This window comes from Rhinolophus sinicus, chromosome 18, assembly GCF_057876585.1.
Source record: "Rhinolophus sinicus isolate RSI-liver-muscle chromosome 18, RSI-T2T, whole genome shotgun sequence".
NCBI lineage: Eukaryota > Metazoa > Chordata > Mammalia > Chiroptera > Rhinolophidae > Rhinolophus > Rhinolophus sinicus.
Window position 1 is genome coordinate 5009558 of NC_142518.1, and position 19532 is coordinate 5029089.

Here is a 19532-nt window from a genome sequence, read left to right on the forward strand (position 1 = left end):
AAGTGGGGGAAGAACGTGAGCCAAAGGAGGGCAGGAAGTATTCACAACGTGAGACGCCGAAGCTGAGGGAAAGACGGAGGAAACGTGGGCAAAGATTGAACCCTGACGTCTGAGTTCTGGACGACGGGAAGCAAAGTGTTCTGCAGACAGTGTGGCTGAAGGCAGCTCTGATACATGCAGGAAGAGGGGCCGCAGTCACGCGACGCTCGCTGCTCTCCCAGGAGAATCCACAGTCCTGCAGGGAGCTGCGCCTTTGTTCCCAGCGCCCATCCCGGGTGACTGCACCAGGGCTCCCTTGTCAGCCCGTAACGAGGCAGGAGTCCACGGTGCTCGCTTCTTGGAGGGAAGACTCCACAGCTCGTTCTGATGTGATAACCCGTCTGCTCTTGTAGCCTGTCCCTTTCCTGCTCTGTTGACGGCTCTGTGTGCCAAGCGCGAATCCTTGTTGGTTGACCTTGGGTGAGTTTGCACAAAAACGTACTCTCCTGTGTGTGTGCCTTTCTCCAGAAACCCATCTGAACACACCGGCACCCATCACCTCCCGATTCTTCCAGACGTGCCTCCTTCCTCCATGCCGTGTTTTAGGGCCGAGATGGCTTGAGCAGCCGCCCCCGCAGGCCTGTATGGATTGCAGGGATCCTTAATGCTGTTCACACCGCACCGGCATCGGGAAAGCCGTCTGAGCTGTGGACATTGTAATCTTTGCCACCTTTCGGGTCTTGTGGTCTCTTCCGGTTTATTGTCTAGTTAAGGCGCTTTCATCGTGACCCTAGAGGCGACTTGTGAAGTATCAGGTCTGCAAGTCCTGTCTCTTCCAATGGGACCTCGTGTGGCACCCTACTTAATCCGCGCTGCAGTGGCTTTCCTGTCTTTACTGGGCGACGCCAAACATCTTAATCGAACCTGTGTGATGCACCCGTGTTAGAAATAAGCACATGTCATCCATGAACTGTGAACATGGGCGTTTCATCCGTCCTCTGCGGAAGCTACAGCCTGTGACAGGACCGTAGTGTTACTGTGTAACGGTGGTGACGTGACTGAGCATCGTTGCAAAAGTGGATGTCGTAAAACTGCTTCGCAGAGATGACCCCCGAGGGTCCCGTCCGAGTTGTCCCATCCCTTCTGTACCTGCCTACCCCGAAGGCCGCCTTCAGCATCATTCGTTCTGGGGCCCCTGGGAAAGCAGACACCGAATGCAGGCATCTCTTTGTTTGGGGCGAGCGCGAGGCAGCTTCACGGCAGCAAGTTTCCCCTGGTCCTTCCTTCCTGTGTTGGCATTGTTACATTAGAACTCGGACATTGTTGTGCCTGCAGAAGACCTGAGGGCCTCTCAGGCCCACCGAGGTTAGCTCCCTTGCAAGATGGCTGCGAGGACTGGGCGTCCGTCTGGTTCTCAGTTTTCCTTCCTTCCCCTGGGACTCGTGCTTGGTCAGTGTCTCTCCTTGGGGCCACGGCACGGGGGCTGTTATTTGTCTGTGCGGTTACGGAAGTGACTTGGCTTTCACTTGTAAGTTACTCTACATTACTTGCTCTTTTTTTCTTTTTTTTTTGAAATGGGTTGTAAAGATGTTACTTATTTTTAAATTATGGTAAGATCCACACGCTGTCAAGTTTACCGTTTGCGTGTGTATAACCCAGCAACATTCAGTTCATTGATGTTATGCGACCATCACACTATGGAGTTCCAGAACCTTTTTGTCACCCCGGAAGGAAACCCTGTATCCATTCAGCGGTCGCCCCTGTAGTGGGTTTCTTGTTCATTTTTAACTTGAAGTGATACACTCTGCTCTGTGTCATACTAACACACAGTTGCCACCACGTAGAGGTGAGATGGCTGCTTGACTGTCCAAATTCATTTCCCACAGACTCGGTGTGTTAAGTGGTTCTAACATTCTGGCAGCTAGTCTCAGAAACTGATTTAACCCAAATTATTTGAAGGTCCACCCATTTGATAAAAAAGGAGGACAGTTGTGTGAGTTGCCCATTTCTCTTAACCAATCTAAAGTGCATGCAAATATTTCTCAGTGTGTGTGAAAGCTGCACAAACCCCCCAAATTCATGCAAGAGTACGCAGAGCCAGGAGCTCGTTTCATGCCCCCTCAAGCAGCCCTCTTTCCTCGGCGCCAGAGCTGACCACCAGGAGTCAGAGGTGGGGGAGGATGACAGCCACTGGGTACTGACAGATGACGGAAAAGTACGTCTTCTTCAGGTTTTCCCAAACACAGCGCTCGGAGCGTATCCCTGGGAACACGCGTGTTCTCCTTGCAAGCTTAAGTTTCTGTGTCTTCGCTTCCATGCCATTCTTAAAGTTGTTATCAGGCTATTCTGGATGGTGTACACGACCACACCTTGTGTGGGGGGCGTGTCTCATTGTCAGGGGTAATAATGTAATTGTCCCCGGTGGGAGGTAAGAATAAATCGAGTTCTCACATGTAAACCTCCCTCCAGACGAGGGACAAGGCATCTGGGTGCGATGCCAACAGAACTCTGTGTCCCCTCAGCCAAAAGACAAGTGATGAGTCCTTTTGTGGCATCTGGGACACCATGGTAGCTGAACCCCAAAGAAGCAGTACTGCGCTGTCTGGGGCCTCACGAGTCACAGTCCATTCTCAGCAAAGCCACACGCCACCTGTTGCATTAAACTAACATTCTTTACAGTTTTGCTCTCATATAACTTGCAAATTTGTTTTACATTTTATAGACTAAGAACTATCAAAATAAGGAAAATAAAAAATACATATTTAGACACATTTAACCATATGATAAAAAATAGTATAAGCTGTACATTGTGTAATTCTGTATGTACATAATACCCAGAATAGGCAATTCCAGGGGGAAAAGAACGTAGATTAGCGGTTGCCCTGCCAGGAATTAAAGGGTGGGGGGATGGGGAGGGCTGCTAGTGTGTTTGGAGTTTCTTTTTGGGCTGATGAGAATGTTTTGGAATTAAGAGTAGTGATGGATGCACAACTCTGCGAATATGCCTAGAAGTACTGAATCACACAGTTTCAAAGGGTGAATTGTATGGTGCTATAGTCCCCTTATCCATGGTTTCCGTTACCCATGGTCAGCTGCCATCCGGAAATGGCAAATGGAAAATTCCGGAAATCAATAATTCCTAAGTTTTAAACTGCACCCCATTCTGAGTCGCTTGATGAAATCTCATGCTGTCCCGCTCTGTCCCGCCTGGGATGTGAATGCTCTGTCGAGTGTATTCACACTGTGTATGTTCCCCACCCATGAGTTGCCTAGTACCCATCTCGGTTGTCATGGGACCACAGTGCGAACGTTCAAGGAACCCTTATTTTATTTAACAATGGCCCCAAAGCACAGGAATAGTGACGCTGGCCATTTGGATGTACCAAAGAGAAGTGCTTCATTAATTGAAAAGATGTGTGAGTATAGGAAAAAGACATAGTGTTTGTAGGGTTTGGTACTATCCGTGGTTTCAGGCATCCACTGGGGGTCTTGGAACGTTTCTCCCAAGAATAAGGGGGAGACTACTTACTGGATGGGAACTTTATCTCAACGTTTAAAAATCTCAGTCAACGCTGGGAATCCCCAAGAAAATAGGTTTTAAATGAGGCTGTGCCTTCCTCCAGTCTGAGAAATGTGGCTGGAGCACCCAGGCTGACAAACTTCGTAAAGGATAAGATGGTTGAGTGTTTCTGCTTTAAGGAATGTTTTGTTCCAGCTGGGACGAGCAAGCAGCTGGAGAGAACACTCGTCGAGGAGTGGGTATGGCTGTATTCCGGTAAAACTGGACAGAACGGCCCTTGGCTTTGCTCGGCAGGGAGTGTGGTCCCTTGACTGGGAATGGGGGACCTGAGTGGCATCTGTCCAGACGTTTTTTCAAAGAGGCTGCTTTTCTGATTGTCTTGCCCTGTGAAATCCATTCCTCTTGTCCTTCTCACTTGACTGTCTCTTGTTTGGTTGTTTAACTTTGGGAGTTTGTACTGTGCACCCACGTGGAGGTGGCTGTGGCTTGTTCCCAGCGTGAGCGTGCAGCAGAGCGCTCGCTGCTGTAAGATAGATGGGCTCCTGTGTGATGCTGGGGCTGGTAGTGGCAGGGCGTCCTCAGACCCAAAGGGCCACACCTATCGCTCAGATCGGGTGAGGTGACTTGGGGAAGGTTCCAGGCTTCGCCAACACTGTCTGAGACGCTGGGAGTTCTTTTGGAATGTAAGTGTGCTTACTTTGTTTCGCTCCCTTATTTGTGGAGTTTTTCAAAGGCACAAATGGTGTGCCAACGAAAGGTAGATTTGTATGCAATTTATTACAAGTATTGACCACGTAAAGTCTCAATAGCATTAACAGCACAAGCTATGAAAAGACGTGAGCGTCTTATGCGCCCTGATAATTGTGCCTCATTCTAGGAAACATGGATCTATGAAAACCCAACTACAAACCTCCATATTGGAAAAGTGCAGCCCAATGAGAGTCTCCTTTAAAAATGGATTCCTCGAGCACGCTAGCACCTCGATCTTGGTTTCTAATATGCTTCTCCAATGGAAGGAACCAGGGCTCCTGGCAGGAATGGCGGAGTCGAGGGCAGTGGTAGGCAGGGAATATACACAGTGAGCCGGGAGCATCTCGTAGTGTGCGAAGGACGGAAGTACTGAGGGACGAAGAGGGGAGAGGAAGATGGAGAGATGATAGATACATAGATGATGGACACACGTGGAGAGAGGGAGAGAAGCGGGGAGAGCAGGGAGAGCGGGAGAGAGACAGAGGAAGATGGATGGGTAGAGGGATAAATAGATGATACATAGATGTGGAGAGAGGGAAAGAAGGGGAGAGAGGGAGAGACAGAGAGGGAGATGGATGGATACATATGCGTAGATAGGTGATAGATACACGAGACAGAGAGGGAAGAAGGTGGGTTTTGGGGTCCAAGACACAGGTTCAAATCCTCCTCCTCTTTCTGAATCTGGCCACCTAAGCTTGCTAATAACTCACGTGCCTGGAAGATGGGATACCCATAGCAGCCTTCCTCGCAGACTTTTAAAAATGCTTCCTGGGTATTACATTAATGCATCAGCAGTGCTTACATCAAGTAGGTCCGAAAAAATAAATAAATGAAAATTACTATTTTAGTTAATACGTTATGGGAGATCCTGCAAAGTAGCATGTGTTAATTGGTTAAATGAACAAGAGTCAGAAATAATTGCTGTGAATTTAGAAGAGGTGCTAGAAGCAGGTTGAAAAGAGAAAGTGGGGGCTGTCCTAGAGGCGCTGGGGGGGAGGGGCACTTCCTGGGGGGAGGGGCGAGCCCCTGAGGTCTCAGCTGCTAGGAGGGGAGGTGCGGCGCAGAGACTGTCAATACAGACCTTTGTGAAGTGAGAGATTGGTAAGTCAGGGCCAGCCTGCAGCTTCTTTGTCTGCTTTGCTGAATGCCTTGCACACAGTAAGACTTCCAGAAACAAACACTTCCTTAGTTTGGTGGATTCCTAATGAGTGTGTGATAAACGCAAGGACACAGGTAGAAATGCGCTACTGAATTTTTTTTTTTTTTTAAACTTTATTGTCCCATCTGCCTTCATCGTGGTTGTGGAGTTGAACCATGTGTCATGCACATTATGTGATGCTCAGGCATCGTTCGTAGAGAAAGCTGTGTGCAATTGGTGCAGTCGGCTTTTCTATATTTCCCGCTTGTAAATTATGGAAAGGAAGACACCCAAGGCTTTGGGGGTTTAAAAGGGCGAGCCTTTGGGGGCTGAAGCCTCGAAGCCTGGGGACCAACCCCCGGCGGTCAGGAGTTGTCGGTGAAGTAACATGAAATGCAAGGGCTCCCGAGTCACGGAGTCACGGAGTCACGCAGCCTGCGTGAACTTGCCCGTCAGGAGGCAGCAGGCACAGACGGGCCAGTGTGGTGAGCACGGCTTCCAGCCGGCTGCAGGCAGCGAGACCCAGGCTGCGGGTCCCTGAAGGGAGCGCCCCGTGCCGGCTGCAAGCCGGGAGCCCGGTAAGAGTCCTGTATTCCTTCTTAGGGCATCTCATCCCGGACGGGACTGGGTTCCTGCTCTGGCCTTGGAGGTCTGCTGGGGTCTGTCGTTCCAAACGCCTCTTTTGTTCTCCTGTCTGAGAGCAGAGCGGGGTGAGAGCTGGGGAGATCTGCAGACGGTCTCCTTGCTTATTGTTGTGCCTGAAGATGAAAAACCATGCAAAGCCGGCTGCAGATTCCAGCTCGCGCCCTGCATGCGTGCACGTATGTGTGCAGGCACGCACGCCGGTGCCGCTGCATGTGTGCCTGTGCAAGCATGCAGCTTTTGCAGCCTTGCTCTTTGCGGTTGGCTAAAAACGCATTGGAACAAGAAGGCAGTGCTTGTCAGCGCGGGCTGTGGGCTGCAAGCGTGGCGCTCCCGTGACCGGGTAGCCCTTGCTGTGTGGGGGCGGGCTCCCTGTGAGGTCTGCAGAGACACCTTCCCTGCAGAAGGGTCACCCAAGGAGCTGGCTGAGGACGCCGTTATTGCATGAAGACCCGACTTCCGTGCCGTGCCTTTCCTTTCTCCATAGCAGTAAGAAATAAGCATTTTCATGATGGACGCATCACATGTGGAGATTGAAAGGAAATGGTGAGTCAGCCACATCGACATGAAAAAATAAAAAGAGAGAGAGAGAAATCAGGTGTGCATGTTTAGTCATGAAAACATGCTCTGTGGGTGGATTCCCACACAGCCTGCTCATTGCAATGAAACATGTAAGTGGGGGGAACGGAGTCTGGGTCTGAGTATTTTCCAATTCTGGGATTTTGCTCTCCTTGCTGTGATAGTGAGAATTTAGAGGCGTGACATTTCTCGACAGGCTTTACTGTGCATGTGTTGTGGTTTTGTGTGGGGTTTTTGTGTGTGTGTGTGCCTTTTGTATTCGGATAAAAAACAGGTTAAGATGAGTTTTGGCCATATTTCTAAATGATGGCAATGCCTGTGGTGTCCTAAGGATGCTTGTGTGTGGGGGAGGGACGTGCCTTTTCACAGGGAATTGCTGCGTGTGTGTGTGTGTGGGTCTGCACGGACTCATGCACATGGGTAGGACTCTTTTTGACATGCATGTTTGCCGGTCATGCTAGGTGAAAGGTAAAAAGGAAATGGGGTTTGAAGAAAGGTTTTCAGAGATCTACCCGGCAGCAGCATTTATAATTAAACACGCTGCTGCTTTACCCTTTGCCTGAAGGTTTATAGAATGAATGAATAAAAAATCATATTTTAACGTGTCACATAAAAATAACAAGATTTGACAAATGGTTGGCATATTTCTTTTCCTTGCAAATCTGTGTGCGTAGTCCATAAATATTTTTTACGATTTTGTTGCAGAAAACTATTTCATGGATGGTAGAGAGGGACATGTCTATGCTTTTGTCATGCGTAGTCGGAAAAAAACCATTTTACACACACACACACACACACACACACACACACACACACACACACACACAGCCTATATCTGCAGGGTTATTTTCCTTCATAGATGGATGAACAAAACACATGCAAAAGCAATTTTTAAAAAAAGTGCTACAAGTCACCATAGGTGTTGTTGACCGTTTAGGTTGCAGAGGCTTTTGTGGCCCAGCTGCAGTGACAAATGACCCTAGTGAGTGCACCTAACTGCTGCTGTTTAGCATGGACTGGCTGCTCTCCCAAAGCTGGCTTCTGAATTTTGGAAGTTCCGGAAGCTAATACCTTATGTGGCCTTTAGAATTAATTTGCTTGACTCTCACCAGTTTGTTTGACCTCTTCTGTGCATTACAGTGGAAGAGCGAGGTGGGGAAGCTGTGGAAACCAGAGCTGGCGTTTGTGTCCATAGGGTCAGCCCGTCTTTCCCTTGTCACGGACTCTGTGTTTTGTAGTTGGCTTTCCCTGCAGTGCGTTGTGTAGTCAGGTTGTTTCTGGGAGGTTTTTAGTCATCCCTGGGGGTCTGAGGAGATCCTCGAGTGGTTTAATTTTTTCCCCGGTAAAAAATATTTGCAGAATCCTTTGTGTCAATTCCTTCAAGTTCACACACAGGTCTTGGGCCTCACCACACAGGTACCAGGTCCGTTTCACAGGAAGCGAGCTGGGCCTTGGCTGGACCGCACAGCTAGTGAAAGGAGAGCCCTGGCCTGCGTGCTATGGCTCGCTTTGCATCTGGTGGGTCCCTGCAAATTCACCTTTGACGCTGGCAGGCTCTACATGGCCTGAGGGTACCTGCTGCCGGATGGCGACCCGGGTCTCTCATTAGCTTTCATGTCGCATGTCCAATGCGGTGACAGTGCAGTGGAAAGGGACTTCAGCGAGGGCTTCCAGGGCGTGTGGACGAACACACCCCCTCCTGACCCCCCCTCCCCCCACCGCCCCGAGCCAGGCTGAGAGACAGGGGACACGAGATTGGGAACACGTGACCCTCTGTTTCTTTGCCCATAAAATAAGGAGTTTGGATTAAATGATTTCTAGCATTCCTTTCAGCTGTAACAATTTTTGATTCTAAGAGACAAAAGCCAGGGACTTGAATTACCCTTAAAAGTCATGTATCTGCCCCCCGCCCCCCAGGTTGTGTTATTTGACTCATTTGCTGTCAATATTCATATAAATGAAGACCGACCTGTAAGTATGTACGAGACACACTCGTAATATCTTTGAGGCCCATTTACAAATAAAATGAGCTCCTGGCAGCTGACTCAGTTTCCTGCCTGCAGGCCCACGGCAGTGCCCTGGACGGCTCAAGTTCCTCCTGCAGTGCTCTGTGCTAAAGCCTCGTAAACGCCGCTGCTAACCAGTGACGTTCTCGTGGGTATCATACTTGGTACTTAATGATTTTGCGTAAAAAAGTCTCGCCAGTAGGCCCTTAAACGTACTTGGAGACCCTTAAAGGTGGAATGACTAGAATTGTAGGGAGATATGGGACATTTACACATACACACGGATGCAGATAGATGTATGTGTATGCACATAAACATCACACATGTATGTATCAAAGACTTTATATCGTAGTAAAGTAGTAAAATAAATGTTTATGTGCGATAAATACCTAAAGCCTATTGGCTTAAATAATCCATGTCCACATACGGTTTAGCCGAGAACCATTAATGGGCCAATAAGCGAGATGTGGGCGTTTCAGAATTTTGAGTCACGTGCAATTGTGATCAAAGGAAGACACCTGAAGCCAGCGGTGTTCTCTTAATTTGTAGAGATGATATGCTATTCTCATTATAACTTAATCTCTTTTCCCACGGGGTTACCCAAAATTCAAAATGGTCCCTTATTTCATAAGCTCGATGTATGTTTTTGAAAGCCAAGACTTATACTAATCTGGGGTCACAGGTTCCTAGCGTGTGGCATACCGTGTTTTACAACATTTCTTTCTTTTTTTCTTAATAAAAAGCTATTTTACTAATAAACACATTTTTATTAAAAATACGTGGGAGTTCTAGAAAGCAGAATGAAGACATTAGAAATCGCCCTCCAGCTCACCATCCAGAGATAACACTGTGGAAGGTTGAAGTGTGTGCACTTTGAAATCCCTTTTTAGCACAGATACGCAGCGTTGCACCTGTGGTCACACTATACCTACTGTGTGGAAACAGCATTTTGTTTTTTCACGTGTGCATGTGTGATGCCTGGACTCTAAGGCATGACTGCCCACCGCAGATACAGTGGACTTTGACGGTTTCCACTCTCTATTTTGCGGGGGATGGGGATATTGGGGAACAGTGTGTTTTCTCCAGGGCCCATCAGCTCCAACTAGTTGTCCTTCAATCTAGTTGTGGAAGACGCAGCTCAGCTCCAAGTCCAGTCACCGTTTTCAAACTTAGTTGCAGGGGGCGCAGCCCCCATCCCATGTGGGAATTGAACCAGCAACCTTGTTGTTGAGAGCTCGTGCTCTAACCAGCTGAGCCATCTGGCTGCCCCTCCAGAAGCTCAGCGGTAGCTCATTGTCTTCATTCTAGTTGTGGAGGGCGCAGCTCACTGGCCCATGTGGGAATCGAACTGGCAACCCTGTTGTTCAGAGCTCCGCTCTAACCAACTGAGCCACCTGGCCGCCCGAGGGTTTCCACTCTTTTGCAATTATAAGTAAAATCCCAGTGAACATTTTGTAGGGAAATATTCGTGCTCTGCCACGCCAGTTCCCTTAGGATAAAATTCTAGGCGTGGAATTGCCGGGCAGGCTTTGGTAAATAGCCGCAAGCCGCCATCCATGAAGCGTGTGCTGGTTATGCTCTACCCCCGACAGCCTCCGACAGCCCTGCCCCTCCTACAACCGGGTCTGTGTCAGCCGTTCTACAAACCCTGTGATTGGACAGGCAAAAATGTTCCTTCTTTTTTGACTCTCATTTCCTAGTGAAGTTGGACTCCCCTGTGTCTTGTCCAGCTAGCTGTCGTTTTCTTCTATGCATTACTCTGCACATCTTGTGTTTTCCCGTATGCGTGTGGGTTTCTTTCTCAGTTATTGTTATTTAGGTTGTAAATGGATCCCTGCAGTGCATTGCATGCTTTCCGAACGTTTCCGGTTGGTTCGGGTTAGATTTTTCCCGTCAAGTGTGTTTCCTTGTGTCATTGTCCTTGCACCTGGGCTTCGCGCTGTCCCTTCCGTGTTGTGTGCCTGGCGGTTGTGTGCCGTCCTTAGCGTTTGTCTGCAGAAGGGGTGGCCACTGGGGCTCTGTGCACATGAATTCCCGACGGGGTACAGTCCGCCCTCGGAAACATTTCTCCAGTGCTTTGCAAAGAACATAAAACTGCCGGGGAAGACAAGACACTGGGGGTTTCAGGTGAACATGCAAGGAGGCGCTGCAGAGAGGACGCAGGAGCTGAAAGAGGAACATCTAAATCCTGGCTCAGGTCATGGCACTCGGGCTCCCAGACGTCAGCGTCCGCACGGGCGAGACTGGGGCATGCCGGTGGTGCTTGTGCAAAGGGAGGTGGGTAATAGTGTTGGTTCTGCTGCAGAATTGAGAGGCGCCCGCTTGCCACTGGCCCCAGCTCACCTTGCCCCCCTTTTGTTCTTGTTGACAGGAACCCCAGGGTCCCGTTTGAGACACAGCTGTGCATTCTAGGGTCTGCTCCACTGGGCGCCTTTCTACACTTGTGCCTTTCTACGTTTTTGTTTATATTTTTCTCTTGTGCACATGTTTTTATGTTCATTTTAATGCTCTTGTTGTGTGTTTTCCTTTGGTAAGCCACCTTTCAAAACATTGGATCATTCAGGGTATAAATATATTGAAATAAAATAGCTACAGGCCATTTAACTACAGGTATAAACACATTCAAAAGAGTAAAGAGCCTCTCAGTAACCACTTAACTCTTTTTATTATGGTCATTGTTTTGTGGGAAAATTGCGTTACTTCAGATTGCCCTCGATGGGCAGGTGGACCTAATGGAATCTGTCAGGTGGATCTGTTTCTGTAGCAGTCACGGCACAGTGGGGTTAACCTGGGAGGAATAGGGATGGAGCTGTCCACCTGTCTCGCACGACGTGGTAGGTAGGTGCTGGGGTCGCCTCCCGGCCTTTCAGCTCCAGCACACCGGTCTTCTAAGTGTGTTTATCTGCTGTCCCCTACGTTTCAATTACCACTTGGTCAGAAGAGCAGTGTTCTCAGTGAGCAGGTCTTCAGGTGACACAAGTGTGTTGTCTTACTGGTTACCGATCCGTGTTCGTGTGGTTGGGTGCCCTGGAGCCTGCGAAATCCAATCAGGTACAGAGAGAACCTCGTTTGAGGGAGCCTGTCCCCTATTATCAGGGAAAATAATATCTAACAAACGAGCACAGATTAGGTGCTTAATCCACAGTTTATTTCTCACAGTTCTGGAGGCTGGAAGTCCAAGATCAAGGTGCCAGTCAATTCGGTTCCTGGTGAGACCTGTTTCCAGATGGCTGTCTTCTTGCTGTGTGCTCTCTGGCGGAGAGTGGAGAGAGAGGGAGCAGGCTTGCTTTTATGAGGGCACAAATTCCAGTCAGGAGGGCTCCACCCTTGTGGCCCCACACCCCCCCTAATACCAGCACATGAGGGGTAAGATTTAACACCAGCACATGAGGGGTAAGAAGATTTAATAGCAGTACATGAGGGGTAAGAATTTTGGGGACACACACAAACGTTCAGTCTATAACATAAGTGTACAGGGTAGTCAGAATGTCCAAGAGAACCCGCCAGCTGGCCTTGCCTTCCTCTCCTTTCCTCCTCTGTCTGTGCCTCCCTCCCTCCCTCCTTCCTCCCCTCCTCCCTCCCTCCCCCTGAGCCTTTACCGAAACCTGCTCTGTGCCAGGCACTGCGTTAGGCCCTAGAACACAGGCGTGACAGACAGAAGTGGGTGTTGTTGCTCCAGCTGGGAGGAGTGACATTAAATGAGGATAACAGATGAATTGAGTACAGTTTGGGGGCAAACAGGTAGAGAGGAAATCCTATGGGGGTTCCGAAGAAGAAAGGCTCATTTTGGTCAGCAGGTCTAGGAAACGCTTCATGAGAAAGATTGCAGTTCATTTGGATCTTAAAGAGCAGGAATGGATGGTGTCCGTGGGGTGGATTCTGGATCAAATTGGAGGTGCGGGAACCACAAGGCATGTCCAGCAGGGAATGGCCTTTAGCCAAGATGTCCGGTGCAGGAGCAGGGTCACCGAGGGTGAGAGGTGTTTTGGGGAGGGCGAGAGGGAGCCTGGAAGATGAAAGCATCCAGCCTGGCCTTGCCTCGGTGGTGGTGGGAGGGCCAGTAGGCCTGGAAGTTTCCCGGGGAGAGGATCAGGCATACCTAGTTTTCATGCTCGCTGTGACTGAAATGTGTACACATTTGTAAAATTCAGTTCAGTGGAGGAGAGGGGCAAATGGGAAATGCCCATTCTGGGTCACCCACCAGCGGAACACCTTAACCACTCTGGAAACGTTACCACAAGGTGGTGACGCTTTCAGGAAAGTCAACTCATGCAAGTTGTCAATAGATTCGCCCTCTAATTTGTTGAAATGGGGTATTTCCCTACTGTAATGTCACGGTGGTTTTAGAGAAGTCAAATCCTTTGCATCTGCTGTGTGAGATTGGCCCTCCTTGAAGACAAGAACACTGAGTCCATTACGAGGGCTTCAGGCAGGGCCCCAGGGAGGGTCGTACATCAAGAGGCAATTTTCCGGGGGCCGAGGACTTGTAATTGGGCTTGACTGTGGTGGCGAACACACTGCTCTGAACATTTCCCCAAACGCGTCAAACAGTACACCTCACATCAGTGAATTTGCTGCTGTGTACATGATACCTTGATAGACCTGTCCTGGGGTGTGGGGGCGAATAGAGATGGACATGTTTGGTAACGGGAAAACCTGCTAGATCCATAGCTAGATTTATAGGAATTCTAACACGCATTAAATAACAAAACAAGACAAAACTGAAGTGGCTCAGAAGAAGAGTAATTCGTGTGTTGCTTGTTTACCAGTGTCCTACGGTTTGTAGCTTTCAAGTTTTTATCAAGAATACATCACGCCTAATAAAAACGACACAACCTAGAGGCTCCTACAAACATGACTGAGGTAAATGAAATGTCTGCCATAATAAAATAACGTTTGTCATGGTGATTCGGCGCTCATGGTTCCTTCTAATGGTAATGACTTCAATGACAGTTGTGGAGACCACTGGGCTCCCACTAGCCACTAAAAAGAGGCCAGGAAAGTTATAAAATCATGACTTAAAAAAAGGACTCATTAGATCCACCCGCCCCCCCCCCCCCCCGTAAATAAAGTCTACACTCTTCTCTTTTCCTTAGCGTTCTCCTCATAGCCTTTATACTGCTTATCAAAATCAACAATAACGTGTTCGCATTTTTAAAAAATTAACATCTGCCTGCCTCTAGACTAGGAATCAGCAAGCTACCAGCCCAAGGGCCAAATTCCCTGAGTCCCGAGGTTTGAGAAGCCTCTCTGGGTGAGTCCCGGGTGTGAGAACCCTCTCTGGGTGAGTCCCGGGTGTGAGAAACCTCTTCGGGTGAGTCCCGGGTGTGAGAAACCTCTCTGGGTGAGTCTCAGGTGTGAGAAACCTCTCTGGGTGAGTCTCAGGTGTGAGAAGCCTCTCTGGGTGAGTCCCGGGTGTGAGAACCCTCTTCGGGTGAGTCCCGGGTGTGAGAAGCCCGTGTGGGTGAATCCCGGGTGTGAGAACCCTCTCTGGGTGAGTCTCAGGTGTGAGAAGCCTGTGTGGGTGAGTCCCGGGTGTGAGACCCTCTTCGGGTGAGTCCCGGGTGTGAGAAACCTCTCTGGGTGAGTCTCAGGTGTGAGAAACCTCTTCGGGTGAGTCCCGGGTGTGAGAAACCTCTCTGGGTGAGTCTCAGGTGTGAGAAACCTCTCTGGGTGAGTCTCAGGTGTGAGAAGCCTCTCTGGGTGAATCCCGGGTGTGAGAACCCTCTTCGGGTGAGTCCCGGGTGTGAGAAGCCCCTGTGGGTGAATCCCGGGTGTGAGAACCCTCTTCGGGTGAGTCCCGGGTGTGAGAACCCTCTCTGGGTGAGTCCCGGGTGTGAGAAGCCTGTGTGGGTGAGTCCCGGGTGTGAGAACCCTCTTCGGGTGAGTCCCGGGTGTGAGAAACCTCTCTGGGTGAGTCTCAGGTGTGAGAACCCTCTTCGGGTGAGTCCCGGGTGTGAGAAACCTCTCTGGGTGAGTCTTGGGTGTGAGAACCCTCTTCAGGTGAGTCCCGGGTGTGAGAACCCTCTCTGGGTGAGTCTCAGGTGTGAGAAACCTCTCTGGGTGAGTCCCGGGTGTGAGAAGCCCGTGTGGGTGAGTCCCGGGTGTGAGAACCCTCTCTGGGAGCAGGAGTATGACTGCTCCCTCCAGGCCTGGTACCAACGGGTGCTACTTCCCCATCTCCTCAGATGACGATAATCTAATTTGGGCGGGACATGCCAAGCCAAAGAAAACTTCAGGAGAAGCTTCAAGCATCCAAATGCAAGTGGGTATAGAGGAATTTGGGAGGGAGCATCCCGTGAAGCAGATTCCCAGCTGGCTTGACATTCGGATTGACTTTCTCACAGATTCCCTCTCTCCCCGCCTGTCCGCAGACCTGGCTTTCTGGTGGAGCGAGTTTGAGGAGAGCTTGGATTTGTGTGTCCCAGATGCTCCCCTCCCTCCCTTCTGTGTCCACCTGAGACCTGGGGGAGCGGGGCTGAGGAAACAAGGCACCACGAATCAGGAGGGTCAGGCTCTCAGTGAGGGATACATTCTCTCATGTATTCAGTGGAAATGTTCTTATTTTAAAAGCTTTAATGCCAGAAAAATACACGTAAGAATGTTGCCCATTCTAGTCAGTCAGGGCCGGGGTTATTCTGGGTGGGAAGGAGGTGAGGGGGACGCAAGAGTAAAAAAAGGTTCTTGCGTACCAGTAACGTCATGCCTGAGAGCTTAGGAAAGCCTCTGGTACTCGCTGTGTTTTTCTCTGCGGGTTTCGGATACTTTCTAAGTGTCTCTTTACTGCTCTAGGTAGTCTGGCCCACCATTAACTGTGGTTTCCTAAGCGAGGAAGGACCTCTAGTGGTGAGAAGGCAGAAGGAACTTTTCATGTATCTCCCGCCAGTGGTTTGTACTGTGTATCCGGCTTCAGGAGTTTTCTGCTCAGGCCTTGGTTGACGCCCATCTGAAGAGCTGCCAGGTCTCCCTGGGCCCAAGGGGGTCACGTGACATGCCGTGGCACAGAAGCTGATCTGGAGCTTTGATTGGCAGAGGGGATTTGCCTTGATTTTTGTCCAAAAAAGTTCCATGTGTCACGTCTTGGGACCAAGGATGAGGGTCTCCAGCCACAGAAGTGAGTGGCCTGGAATAGGTTCTCAAAATGTGTTCTGAAGATGCAGAGTTGGTTACGGTTACTTGAGGGCTGTCACGGATTGTAGTCTCCAAAATTTGCGTGTGTTTCGTGCTACGGGACCCTAGCCCCTTAGGTGCGCGGGCATTTGGTTTTGGACCATCTGTGAGTGGAATCTCTCTTTTCATCTCTTCTCTCCCCACTTAACCACAAATGACTTAGTCTGCTTCATCTTCATTTCTGTTACCATCCACGTTCCTGCAAGCATACAGAAACCCAAAGGAAGCAGCAGACCCTTTTAGCCATCTGTTAAGACATTGGAGAAATAACATGCATCTGAGTTTCTGAAGTAATTGCTTTCCCCACTTGGCGTTAGAATCACGGAAGAGGGGCGCTAGTGTGTCTGTCCGTTCATTTGGTAAATACGGTCTGCATGCCCAGAAACTGGGATAGAAAGGCGTTAGACAGCCTCTCCCCTGCAGGGGCTCACCATCTCGTAAGCCCCACGGTACACTGGTGTTTCCAAGGACGGAGTGGCTGGAGCCATTATTCCTGGGTGTTCAGGCTGGTTGAAATGTTTCTGATGTGTTTGTGTCTGTTCACTAATGGGTTGGCCGGTCTATTGCCTCCCTTGGGCTCCCACGTCTTCTTTTCCCATCTCCTTCGGCTCTGGGATGCTGTGCAGACAGAAGACCCTTGCCCCAGCCCTTGGCCAAGGAGATGTGTCTGTTGGGAGTTCTCTGTGGGAATGGGAAGATCAGTGGGGACGTCCCGCCAGTGCCTCAGACCGATGTGCATAGCCCCTGCCTTCCCAGCCGCCTGGCCCCTGCCCTAAGTCTTCATGGTATCATTGTCCTTCAGTGCCAAACAGCCTGGCTAGGAATGTCTGGTACATCCACCTGGGCCAAAGGACAAATAAGCCGCGTGTGATTTTGAATAACCAATTCTACACCTCACAAAGTCTGTGACTCACACCCACAAGCAGTGGAAGTGTGCTTGCTAAATACTGACCTCAGGCTGTGAATGCTGAACCCGAGAGTTGCTCGTGGAAGCGTGGCTGTTGGGAGCCGGCACCCCTGGGTCATACCCCAGTTGTCCCGTGAGCTAACCTGGCTCCGTGCAGACAGCTTAGGGCCTGGATCCTGCTTTTGCGACTCGCGCTCTGAAGTCTGATTCACACACCATGTCAAGGACCCCAGCCACCGTGTTCATTGCTAATATCGACTGCATGCTGGTTGTGTGTGTGGCGTAAGTTAGTGTTTTGTGTAATAGTCGAATGAAAGGAAGAAACACCTCGGTGATGTGCGCTGCAAGCTTGCTCTTTCTGTCTCCCTTTCTCCTCCCTGTTAAAATGAGGTGATTCCATTGTCCTGAGTTCTGGGGGTGCCCTTTATATGTCCTCGCCCACTTCCGAGGCCCGGCCTGCCCTGTCCCAGGTGTGCTGTGTGGTGGTATGTCAGTGTAGGTGGGGTGTTGGTGTCATGGAGACCTGCTTTGGGGTCTGCTGCACCTCAGGTTGGGCCTTTCCTGTTAGGTGCTCGGCCCAGCGCCTGGCTGGCAGGAACCTTGCCACACACAGATCCTGCCATGCCAACCCTGTCTTACCTGCCTCTGCCTGCAAACCCCCTCCCCATGGGGTGGCCTGTGACTCGCCCAGACCGGTGAGGAAATGCAGCTCCATGGGGCACAGTCGCTCGCCTGACGTCACACAGCTAGTGTGTGATGCCGTGATTGGAAGTGTCTGCCTGACAAATTCCCACATCAGATGTGGGCTAGAACTTTACAATGGACGCAGACGCTCGAGCGCATTACGAGCGACAGCCTTGAGCAACACGTGTGTACACACATGAGGACGGGCCGTGCATCCCTTCACCATCATGGACTCCATGAGCACCGAGGAAAAGAGAACCCTCCCTTATGTGTGTTACTAAAGTCCGAAAGAGTCCGAAATTATTCTCTCTTGCGTGGTGAAGGTACTAGGTAACCCTAAAGCAGGTGATGTGAATTATTTAGCGAATTATTTCACAGGCAAGGTTATTTCACTGCCTATATCTCAAAAAAAAAGAGAGAGAAAGAGAGAGAGAGAGAGAGAGAGAGAGAGAGAGAGAGAGAGAGAGAGAGAGAAAGCAGCTTTCTTTTGTACCAACCAGCACAGTGACCGGAAGCAGCAGATACGCTTATGTGTCTGATGGACATTCCGGTGGCAGCATGACCAAGTACGTGGAATAAATAGTTGCCCGCGAGGCCCTGAAGAATGTAGCTCGGCTCCCTGGCCGCCGTGGAGGAGCTCACAGCCCAGTGACGAGAGTGGAGACAGTCCAGTAATTGGAGAGAGGGACGCGTCCTATGCTAGTTCCATGTGTCACGTTGGAACACATGGCTGGAGACCCTCATCCTTGGTCCCAAGGCGTGACACATGGAACTATGCTAGGGGTGGCCTGGAAGTGGGGAGACAGCGGGGCCGGTGGAGCTGAGGGCCTGTGTACAGCCGGCTGTGCAGAAGATGGGGAGGCAGGATGCGGAGAACCGAGACCCAGAGAAAGGAGTCCAGGGACGTCACGGGGCTCGTCACAAACAGATGGAATCCGGAAATACAACCACCACCTTTCAGGTGTGGCATCCACATTCAGACGTTGGCCTCGCCGGCTCCATATCAATATCCAAAATGTAGATTTGAATAATAGCAGTGGACAGGATTTCAAGGGCATTTGATCTCATGTGTACACACATATACATACTCACTCACTCACTCACACCCCGACTGCCCAACAGTAGTGATTTCTGACCTATCACTGGGTGTCTGCACTACTGAGCAGTGATTCACGTGGCCTTTCCTCCCGGGTTTTCCTCTTCAGTTCTGTTGTGCTTTGCTTTGTGGTCTCGCTGCAGACCCTTCACCTCCCCGTTGCCTTCGGCAGCAGCCAGCCCAGTGAGAACAGCGTGGCCCTGGGCTCCCCGTTGCAGGTCTCCTGGAGCCTGGCATACAGCCCGCTTGCCCTCCCTGCCTCCTCCCGGGGCTGCACCAGCAGTTCTCTCCGTGGTAACATGTCATTAGCATGTTCTGCATGAGAATGAACAAGCAACCTAACCTGAATTTCAATTTCCGGGAGTCTGGAATGCGGCTGCCCCGTTCATTTTCCTTTGTCTGGCTTGACTTGACTCACTGCTCAGTGTGCACGAGTGTATACATACCTAGGAGCGCGAGCAGGGAGGTGCGTGCTTGCTTTCACTGGCAAAGTCCTTAAGTCTTCTTCTTTTGTTGCCTTTTCTGTTTCTGGATTTTGCCATCACCACTGACTTTATCCTTAAAAAAAAAAATCTATATACATGAGACACAGACACATGTGTAACATACATGATACAGACACACATACAGAAACATGTGCACCTTCTCTCTGCCGTAGTCACTTGGAAGCTATTAGTAACACAGATTGGACTATGACCCCAGCAGAAGCCCAAATGCCCATCTTTGGTCCTTTTTTTTTTTGACCCCAATTTCCTGAATTCTTATCAACTGGGATAATAAAAGCCAATGAGTAGTTTTATGGTTTTTGACTTTGCAGGTTTGGAGAGAGGAATCAAGAAAAAACAAAGGGGTGGGGGTGAACTTGGTCCATCCGTCGCTGTGCTAATGGGAATCTAAAGTGAAATATTGGGGTGGGGTGCAGTGAACCACACCTCCAGCATGAGAAGGGACCATGCAGCGTCCACAACCCCCATGCCCCCCAGCAGAGCGCCCTGCATCCCTGCAGGTATGCCCTGTCAGGAAGACGTGAAGGAGCCCCCTGCCCCTTCTGACAGAGACAG

The 19532-nt window shown here is 50.1% G+C and overlaps 1 protein-coding gene across 8 annotated transcripts in view; it reads left to right on the forward strand.

Annotated features, from left to right (window-relative positions):
• SHROOM2 (shroom family member 2) overlaps window positions 1-19532 on the forward strand; it is a 118709-nt gene that overhangs the window by 79131 nt on the left and 20046 nt on the right. The window contains exon 1 of one of the 8 annotated variants that reach the window (XM_019718610.3): window positions 5649-5965. The exons of 6 other annotated variants lie outside the window; for them this stretch is intronic. The gene's annotated coding sequence lies outside the window, so the exon portion shown is untranslated. Of the gene's footprint in view, window positions 1-5648; window positions 5966-6148; window positions 6576-19532 lie in introns of those variants that run through there. One more of the 8 variants, XM_074324195.2, reaches the window with a different exon arrangement.